Genomic DNA, 10,837 nt, shown 5'->3' with positions numbered 1-10,837 from the left:
CCTTATGGCAGAAAGTGAAGAGGAACTCAAAAGCCTCTTGATGAAAGTGAAAGAGGAGAGTGAAAAGGTTGGCTTGAAGCTCAACATTCAGTAAACTAAAATCATGGCATCCAGTCCCGTCACTTCATGGCAAATAGATGGGGAAACAGTGGAAACAGTGGATGATTTTGCTTTGCGGGCTCCAAAATCACTGCAGATGGTGATTGCAGCCATGAAATTAAAAGATGCTTACTCCTTGGAAGGAAAGTTATGACCAATCTAGACAGCATATTAAAAAGCAGAGACATTACTTCATCAACAAATGTCCATTTAATCAAGGCTATGGTTTTTCCAGTAGTCATGTATGGATGTGAGAGTTGGACTATAAAGAAATCTGAGCACCAAAGAATTGATGGTTTTGGACTGTGGTGTTGGAGAAGACTCTTGAGAGTCCCTTGCACTGCAAGGAGATTCAACCAGTCCATCCTAAAGGAGATCAGCCCTGGATGTTCACTGGAAGGACTGATGTTGAAACTCCAATATTTTGGCCACCTGATGCGAAGAGCTGAAAAGACCCTGACGCTGGGAAAGATTGAAGGCAGGAGGAGAAGGCGACGACAGAGGATGAGATGGTTGGATGTCATCACCGACTCAATGGACATGAATTTGAGTCAAGTCCAGGAGCTGGTGATGGACAGGGAGGCCTGTTGTGTTGCGGTTCATGGGGTCCCAAGGAGTCGGACACGACTGAGTGACTGAATTGAACTGAACTGAACCTGTGTTGTCTACAACTCACTGTGAAGACCACACTGAAATTAATAGATTCCAGGAAATCACAGGAGAGTAGAATTAAATTTTAGTCGTTTGCGTCTTCATTACTTGCATACCTATTCTCTCAAGATATGGTCATAAAAACTAAAACACAGGGACAGAGTCAACAGGAAGCAGATCTGATCCTGGTCCTCATGGAACATCTATTGTATCAGTGAAGTTTGTCTTTAACAACAGTCGTAATACAAATTATTCTTTTTAAATAAAAGAGGATAAAAAGTCAGTCTCATGAATTGTCATTTGATGGAGTGGAATCCTGTTACCCATTGAATTATGTCCCCCCAAATGGTACTTTGCAATCCCAGCTCACTATCCCTGGGAATGTGGCCTTATTGGGAAATAGAGGTCACAGAGGCAATCAAGTTGAAGTCATTAGAGTGGGTCCTAAAGCAATATGACCTGTGCTTTTATAAAAAGGGAGATACTACAGAATACAGTGAGACACAGGGGACTTCCTATGACTACGGACGCCAGGACGGATGACCAGTGCTGGAGGTTAGGAAACAGCAAGGGGAGGTCGACCCGGAGTCCCAGAGGAAACACATCCCTACCAACACCTTGATGCTGGATTTCCAGTAACAGAATGTATTTCTGTTCTTTTAAAGTCACCCATTTGTGATTTATTACATCAGACCTAGGAAATAAATACAAACTCTGTCAATGTTACAGGGGCTTTTAGCTTCAGAGACTTTACTTCAGAGAACTCAGAAAGGCATCATGAAAGCAAAGAGAAAAAAGCATCACCCAGTAAAGTTTCCTCCCCAAAATATCATGTAATACACAAACTGCACAACTTCATTCCTGAGACTCTAATCAGGCCAGGCTGAAGACCTACCATCTGTGAATTTTCCCCCATCCTCCCCACCCACATCAGGGAAATCCTCAGGAAAAGAAGATATTTTAAATATGTGGAAAGTCTCACCTGACATCCTTTGGGAACAGCATCTGAAGACGTCAGAATGCAGAATGATTGAATGAAGACCAAGCCATCGATTTAACCCCAACAATTGTCCTGCTAAATAAAAATATCACCAGTTACAGGAGTTGTATCAGTTCAGTGATGCCATCAGACATCTTTGAGAAAGTCAGTGCTATCTTAACGAGATTATAACTTGCACTTACAGAATAATAGCAAAGACACATTTTTATTTTAAAGAATAGGTGAAAGTTGGTCTTTGGGAGAATATCTTGTTTATCTTTAAAATCTTCACACTTAAAACTATTCAGTAAACATAATGAGTTATTTAATAGCCAACTGTTTCTCTTGAACTGAAGGCCAGTATGTGAATGAAAAAAATCATGAGAATTTTGTCTTCTGTCTCCAAAAGCACATGTCTGCATGTGTGCTTAGTCGTGTCCAACTCTTTGCAACCCCATGGACTGTAGCCTGCCAGGCTCCTCTGTCCATGGGATTTCCTAGGCATTCCTAGGTAAATTTCCCAGATGGGTTCTTTACTGCTGAACCATCAGGGAAGCCAGTGTGTTTTCTTTTAGGTATTAAATTGTTCCATTTAAAATAAGCTAAATATAGCTATTCCAAAGACAAAAAAGGCACTGGGCACATTTATTATTGAAATTGTCCCTAAACCAAATCACAGTTGCTGCTACTGTTGTGTTTTATATTCCCAACCACCTGCCCGGTTCTTCCAGCATAAAAGCTCTTTCCAGGAGGGATGTACTGTCTCTTTAACACTTCTTCATTTATTATTTATTAAGTGTAAAATTTAGCAGGGCAACCTGAGCCAAAAAGTGCAATTCATTTGCATGAAAGTAGGTTCCTTTATATCTTTATTCCTTCTAAGAAAATTACAGGAAGCAGGAAAAGAAAAAAGAAAGAAAATCTCTTAGAAACGAAGTAGCTGACACATCACATTTATTAAAGCTGTGAAGCCTTCAAAGTAGATGACTTACAATTTTTCATCCTCAACAGTGGTTTTTGCCAGAATGCTGCTAGACATGGGAAGGATGATTAACAGAGCAGACGCTCACGTTTAATGGCCGCGTGCTACTAATTCATCCCCAAATAAATTCAGATTTGCTAGCAAGAGGAAAGAACTCAACAAAACGACATTGTTCAAGACATTTTTCTAAAATCATCCATTTTCAGTGTAAGTCCAAAAGTTCAGAGGAAGACTAAATAATTCCCCAAAGGTCTCCAGGTATAAAGGCTGACATACTGTAATAAAGATATAAACGTTTTGCCATCAGCCTACAACACTTTCTAATATAGGACTGCATCCTCATCCAAACTGATACAATAGATGAGCTAAAGCAAGTGAAAAATAGTATTAAGTGTATAATTACTTGTTTTAGTAGGTGGGTCATAATTTGTAGTTAAAAAGGAGAAAAGAGGAAAATCATGTAAGCTTCAGCAATCGTGTTAATGTGCAACCGTTGAAATACTACAGGAGCTGGACAGCCGATAGCCTGCTCTAGAACACAGATGTGGTAACAGGACAGATATTCTAATGTTCACGCAGAGAATGGATCCATTGACCTTCAGTTCAGTTCAGTTCAGTCGCTCAGTCGTGTCCGACTCTCCGCGACCCCATGAATCACAGCACGCCAGGCCTCCCTGTCCATCACCAACTCCCGGAGTACACTCAAACTCATGTCCACAGAGTCGGTGATGCCATCCAGCCATCTCATTCTCCGTCGTCCCCTTCTCCTCCCACCCCCAACCTTTCCCAGCATCACAGTCTTTTCCAGTGAGTCAACTCGTCGCATGAGGTGGCCAAAGTATTGCAGTTTCAGCTTTAGGGGAAAGCATTTAATCACAGTGTTTGGCAAACGAGGGAACTGTAAGGTCAGCTCTAGATGAAGCAAGTCAGCAGCATGGTTTGGTGAATGTCCTGACATGTGACTACAGCTTGTTTTCAAACCATGTAGTCTCACACCTTAGGACATTCAAGATATCCAGCTTGTGAGAACAAATGTTTGCTTTAAAAACTCATAGACAGAAGAAATATCATCAAAATAATAGGCTTTAGGTAGATGTGGAAGAGTCCTAGAGTAAATTTAATTTTAAATTAGATCACTTTTAACAAAGATTGAGTAACAGGAATCAAATTTACCCTCCTTTATGAAGCAACTAAAAACTAACCAGAATATATGACTAACAGACATTTGGAATATTTTCAAATCATAAATCTGATAAGGGCTTACTATCCAAAATACATGAAGTCCCAAAACTCAACCACCAAAAAACAACTTAATTAAAAAATCGGCAAAGGACTTGAATAGACATTTCTCCAAAGAAGATATATAAATGGCCAATAAGTATATGAATAAATGCTTTGGGGAAATTCAAATGACAACCATAACAGAGTACCACTGCATATCCACTAGGATGGCTACTATCTAAACACATACACTCACACACACACACACACACTACAAGTGTTGATGGGGATGTCAAAATTTGGATCTCTTCTACACTGTTGGTGTGAATGTTATTTGGTGCAGCATTTGTGAAAACAGTATGAAGCTTCCCCAAAATGCTACGGATAGAATTAACACATGGTCCAAAAATTCTACTTCTGAATATATCCTCCCAAACAACTGAAATCAGTGTCTTGAAGAGATATTTATACATCCAGGTTCACACACCATTTTTCACAATAATTAAACCCTGGAAGAAATCCAAGTGTCCATCATCAATGAAAAGATAAACAAATGTGGTCTATCTGTACAATGGAATAATATTCAAACTTAAACAGGAAGGAAATTCTCACGTCTGCTACAACATGAATGAACTTTGAGGACATCACACTAAGTGAAATAAGCCAGTCACAGGGGGACAAATACTGTATGAAATCACTTATGTGAGGTACTTAGAGTTGTCACAATCATCGGGAGAGAAGACAGGATGGAGGCTTCCGGAAGCTGTGGGGAGGGAGGAATGGGAGTCATTGGTTTTTAGTGGTAATTGAAGTTCAGTTTAACAAGATGAAAACAGCCATCGAGATGGTGGAGGTGCTGGTTGTACAATGATGTGAATGCACTGATATTACTGAAATATGCACTCAGAAATGGATAGGGTGGCAAATTTTGGTATGCATGTCTAACCAAAATAAAAAAAAAGGAATAAATCAACTGTATTTGTGTATACTAGGAGGAAACCACCAAAAATCAAAACTTAAAAACTATACCACTACAATAGAATAAAAAATATCAAACACTTAGAGATACATCTAATAAAATATATACAAGTCTGGTACCCTGAAACAAATTAAAGAAGACCTAAATAAATGAGGAGATACACTGCGTTCACAGACTGGAAGATTCAGTAGTGTTGAGATATCAGCCTTCCATGAATTTATCTGTAAATTCAATGCAACCGCAACCGAAATCCTTGCAGACATTTTTTTTGAGAAACTGACAAGCTGATTCTAAAATTCATGTGAAATTGCAAAGACCTAGAAGAGTCAAAACAACTTTGAAAAAGAAAAATGAAGGACTTACATTACCAGACTTCAAAAATCACTCTACAGCTATGTAATTAAGACAGTGGTTTTGGCATCAAGTAGTAGATCAATAAATTAGAGTGCAGGATCCAAAAGAGATGCACACATTTACAGTCAACTGAATTCTGACAAATGACAATTCAGCCTGGAAAAGATGATCTTTTTAATAAGGGGTGTTATAGCAACTAGATCTTCATACAGGAAAGAAAAGAAAGAAAAAAAAAAACTAGTCAAGGATTAATTCAAAATGCATCATAGATCTAAGCATGAAGTTAAAACTATAAAATACCTGCACTATAAGAAAGAGTTCATGTGTTTTCTCGGCTTAGGCAAAGATTTCTTAGCTATGAGGTAAATGTATGATCCAGATGGGCATGGTGGGGCAGTGGGGGAAGAGCCCGGGAGACACAGTGTTGCTAACACAAAGTGTTTTGCCACAGAGAAGAGGCCACTTTCAGTTGGAGCGAGTGGAGCCTGGAGAGGGTTTTGTCTGCTTTTAAGACTGGAGATATAACAGTATTAGACACGCTTCCAAAAGAAATGGGAAAATGGATGCAGAAATGAGGATAACTTGAGTGGAGCAGTCATCATGAATAGCTGAGAGAAGATTATCACAGGAGAGAAGGGCCTGACAGCTGGTGGGATCGCTCTGGGTGATCTTGTAGCAGATGGGAGGGCAGACAGCACAGAATCCTAGCAGGGGGTCCATGTGGTCAGAGCCTCTGCATATCCCACTGTGGAGGCTTCATTTTCTTCTGTCTTTTTGTTTCTTGAACTAGGAAAAGTGACATTAAGTTGGAACAGGAAAGGAGGTGTTCTGTGTTTGTGTGTAGAGAAAAGGTACACAGTGGTTGTCCGTGAGAGTGGGGATTTCAACTGGCTCAGGAAACAGGAAGGTGTTGATGCCACCACAGGCACACTCATGCTTGTGACCGTGACTTTCAAGGGAGACATCAAGGCTGTGAAGTTTTCTCCAGCCATGTTCAGATGCAGTGGTGCCAGTGTGGAGTGACTGGAGGGCAGGGTGATCTTCACCAAGTGGAGAACTGCTGAGAGCTGGAGTTGTGTGAGGGAGCAATTCCAAGGACAAGGCAAGGGAAGGAAGGAAGGATGGGGTGAGGGAGGAGGGGAGACCACAAAGCAGGAAGAGAAAGGGAGTGAGGTCTATGGGGGCCGATGAGTTACTCTTGCCATGGAAATTCAAGAGTAGATGAGCTGAAAAGAAGGAAGCTGCAGCCAAAACTGGGATGCTCAGAATCAGTCAGTCAGTCAATTCAGTCACTCAGCCATGTCCGACTCTTTGTGACCCCATGAATTGCAGCACGCCAGACCTCCCTATCCGTCACCAACTCCTGGAGTTCACTCAAACTCATGTCCATCGAATCAGTGATGCCATCCAGCCATCTCATCCTCTGTCGTCCCCTTCTCCTCCTGCCCCCAATCCCTCCCAGCATCAGAGTCTTTTCCAATGAGTCAACTCTTTGCATGAGGTGGCCAAAGTATTGGAGTTTCATCTTTAGCATCAGTCCTTCCAATGCTCAGAATAAAGGTTATCAAAGGGCTGTGGTCGTTGGTAATGACAAAGTCCATGATAGGAACTCAGAGGTGAGCACTGGGTAGGCTGAAAATAATATCTCTGAGGAGTTTCAAAAACAAGAAGCCAAAACTTCTCATTTATTTCTATGTGTATGGATATTAGTAATAATTAGAATGGTACTGAAGCTAGTGATCAGGAGCCAGAATCTAAAAATATAGAGATTTGAGGAGGAGTGATCAACAAGCTGGTGGTGGTAGGAGGTAGATGATTATTCCACTTAGTGGTGTGTGCATAGTGGCTGTCTTGTCTAAGGAAAACTGGGGCTAGCATAGAGAATATTACAGACAAAAAAGTATCTTTGTGAATTTGCATTCTAATTTGATTTTGAAAAGTTAGTAAACAAGTAAGTGTCAAATAACCATTTTCTTTTATGCATTAACAATTGTTTACCTCATGGGTTTAAGACATGAGGTCAATATATAATCTGATAAAATAATTAATGGAAACAGAGGTTGTTGAAATGCCACAAAGGCAGCATGGACTCTGACATGATAATCTGTTTGGGGGGTTACAATATACTGTATTAATTCATGATCAAAAAGCAGGGCCTGAGTCTAGTTTCATTGTACTAAACAACTCACATTTAGAAGAAAATTTCTCACCACCAAGAACTGGCTCAATTAGCATCCACAGTGATTTTGGAGCCCAAAAAAATAAAGTCTGACACTGTTTCCACTGTTTCCCCATCTATTTCCCATGAAGTAATGGGACCAGATGCCATGATCTTTGTTCTCTGAATGTTGAGCTTTAAGCCAACTTTTTCACTCTCCTCTTTCACTTTCAACAAGAGGTTTTTTAGGTCCTCTTCACTTTCTGCCATAAGGGTGGTGTCATCTGCATATCTGAGGTTATTGATATTTCTCCCGGCAATCTTGATTCCAGCCTGTGCTTCTTCCAGCCCAGAGTTCCTCATGATGTACTCTGCATATAAGCTAAATAAGCAGGGTGACAATATACAACCTTGATGTACTCCTTTTCCTGTTTGGAACCAGTCTGTTGTTCCATGTCCAGTTCTAACTGTTGCTTCCTGACCTGCATACAGGTTTCTCAAGAGGCAGGTCAGGTGGTCTGGTATTCCCACCTCTTTCAGAATGTTCCACAGTTTATTGTGATCCACACAGTCAAAGGCTTTGGCATAGTCAATGAAGCAGAAATAGATGTTTTTCTGGAACTCTCTTGCTTTCTCCATGATCCAGCAGATGTTGACAATTTGATCTCTGGTGCCTCTGCCTTTTCTAAAACCTGCTTGAATATCTGGAAGTTCACAGTTCATATATTGCTGAAGCCTGGCTTGGAGAATTTTGAGCATGACTTTACTAGTATGTGAGATGCGTGCAATTGTGTGGTAGTTTGAGCATTCTTTGGCATTGCCTTTCTTTGGGATTGGAATGAAGACTGACTTTTTCCAGTCCTGTGGCCACTGCTGAGTTTTCCAAATTTGCTGGCATATTGAGTGCAGCACTTTAACAGCATCATCTTTCAGGATTTGAAATAGCTCAACTGGAATTCCATCACCTCCACTAGCTTTGTTCCTAGTGATGCTTTCTAAGGCCCACTTGACTTCACATTCCAAGATGTCTGGCTCTAGGTGAGTGATCACACCATCATGATTATCTTGGTCGTGAAGATCTTTTTTGTACAGTTCTTCTGTTCTTCTATGTATTCTTGTAGAAGCGTGGCTGAGAGGAGCTACCCCTTGCCCGAGGTCAGGGGCGGCAGCCGAGAGGACCAACTCCACGTCCAAGAGGCTGCAGCAGCGTGGGCACAGGAGGGCTGAAAGGAGCCACTCCACGTTCAAGGTCAGGAGGGGCGGCCGTGAGGAGATACCCCTCGTCCAAGGTAAGGTGCAGCGGCTGCGCTTTGCTGGAGTGGCTGTGAAGAGATACACCACTACTAAGGTAAGAGAAACCCAAATAAGACGGTAGGTATTGCGAGAGGGCATCAGAGGGCAGACACACTGAAATCATAATCACAGAAAACTAGTCGAACTGATCACACGGACCACAGCCCTGTCTAACTCAGTGAAACTAAGCCATGCCGTGTGGGGCCACCCAAGATGGGCGGGTCATGGTGGAGAAGTCTGATAGAATGTGGTCCACTGGACACGGGAATGGCAAACCACTTCAGTACACTTGCCTTGAGAACCTCATGAACAGTATGAAAAGGCAAAATGATAGGATACTGAATGAGGAATTCCCCAGGTCGGTAGGTGCCCAGGATGCTACTGGAGATCAGTGGAGAAATAACTCCAGAAAGGATGAAGAGATGGAGCCAAAGCAAAAACAATACCCAGTTGTGGATGTGACTGGTGATAGAAGCAAGGTCCAATGCTGTAAAGAGCAATATTGCATAGGAACCCGGAATGTTAGGTCCATGAATCAAGGCAAATTGGAAGTGGTCAAACAGGAGATGGCAAGAATGAACATTGACATTCTAGGAATCAGTGAACTAAAATGGACTGGAATGGGTGAATTTAACTCAGATGACCATTGTATCTACTACTGTGGGCAGGAATCCCTTAGAAAGTCCAATGCTGTAAAGAGCAATATTGCATAGGAACCTGGAATGTTAGGTCCATGAATCAAGGCAAATTGGAAGTGGTCAAACAGGAGATGGCAAGAATGAACATCGACATTCTAGGAATCAGTGAACTAAAATGGACTGGAATGGGTGAATTTAACTCAGATGACCATTGTATCTACTACTGTGGGCAGGAATCCCAAGGCAAATTGGAAGTGGTCAAACAGGAGATGGCAAGAATGAACATCGACATTCTAGGAATCAGTGAACTAAAATGGACTGGAATGGGTGAATTTAACTCAGATGACCATTGTATCTACTACTGTGGGCAGGAATCCCATGAGTATCCATCATGGTCAACAAAAGAATCTGAAATGCAGTACTTGGATGCAATCTCAAAAATGTCAGAATGATCTCTGTTTGTTTCCAAGGCAAACCATTCAATATTACAGTAATCCAAGCCTTTGCCCCAACCAGTAATGCTGAAGAAGCCGAAGTTGAACGGTTCTATGAAGACCTACAAGACCTTTTAGAACTAACACCCAAAAAAGATGTCCTTTTCATTATAGGGGACTAGAATGCAAAAGTAGGAAGTCAAGAAACACCTTGAGTAACTGGCAAATTTGGCCTTGGAGCATGGAATGAAGCAGGGCAAAGGCTAATAGAGTTTTGCCAAGAGAACGCACTGGTCATAGCAAACACCCTCTTTAAACAACACAAGAGAAGACTCTACACATGGACATTACCAGTTGGTCAATACCGAAATCAGATTGATTATATTCTTTGCAGCCAAAGATGGAGAAGCTCTCTACAATCAGCAAAAACAAGACCAGGAGCTGACTGTGGCTCAGATCATGAACTGCTTATTGCCAAATTCAGACTGAAATTGAAGAAAGAGGAGAAAACCACTAGACCATTCAGGTATGACCTAAATCAAATCCATTATGACTATACAGGGGAACTGAGAAATAGATTTAAGGGACTAGATCAGATAGATAGAGTGCCTGATGAACTCTGGACGGAGGTTCGTGACATTGTACAAGAGACAGGGACCAAGACCATCCCCATGGAAAAGAAATGCAAAAAAGCAAAATGGCTGTCTGAGGAGGCCTTACAAATAGCTGTGAAAAGAAGAGAAGCAAAAAGCAAAGGAGAAAAGGAAAGATATAAGCATCTGAATGCAGAGTTCCAAAGAATAGCAAGGAGAGATAAGAAAGCTCTCCTCAGCGATCAATGCAAAGAAATAGAGGAAAACAACAGAATAGGAAGACAAGAGATCTCTTCAAGAAAATTAGAGATACCAAGGGAACATTTCATGCAAAGATGGGCTCGATAAAGGACAGAAATGGTATGGACCTAACAGAAGCAGAAGATATTAAGAAGAAGTGGCAAGAATTTACTGCTTGGACAACTATAAAATGTACTTTAACTACTGAAAAGGACT

The sequence above is a fragment of the Moschus berezovskii genome, chromosome 15 (genome assembly GCF_049115385.1).
Source record: "Moschus berezovskii isolate FMDL1 chromosome 15, NW_MosBer_1.0, whole genome shotgun sequence".
NCBI classification, from domain to species: domain Eukaryota; kingdom Metazoa; phylum Chordata; class Mammalia; order Artiodactyla; family Moschidae; genus Moschus; species Moschus berezovskii.
This window is presented reverse-complemented; position numbering follows the sequence as displayed.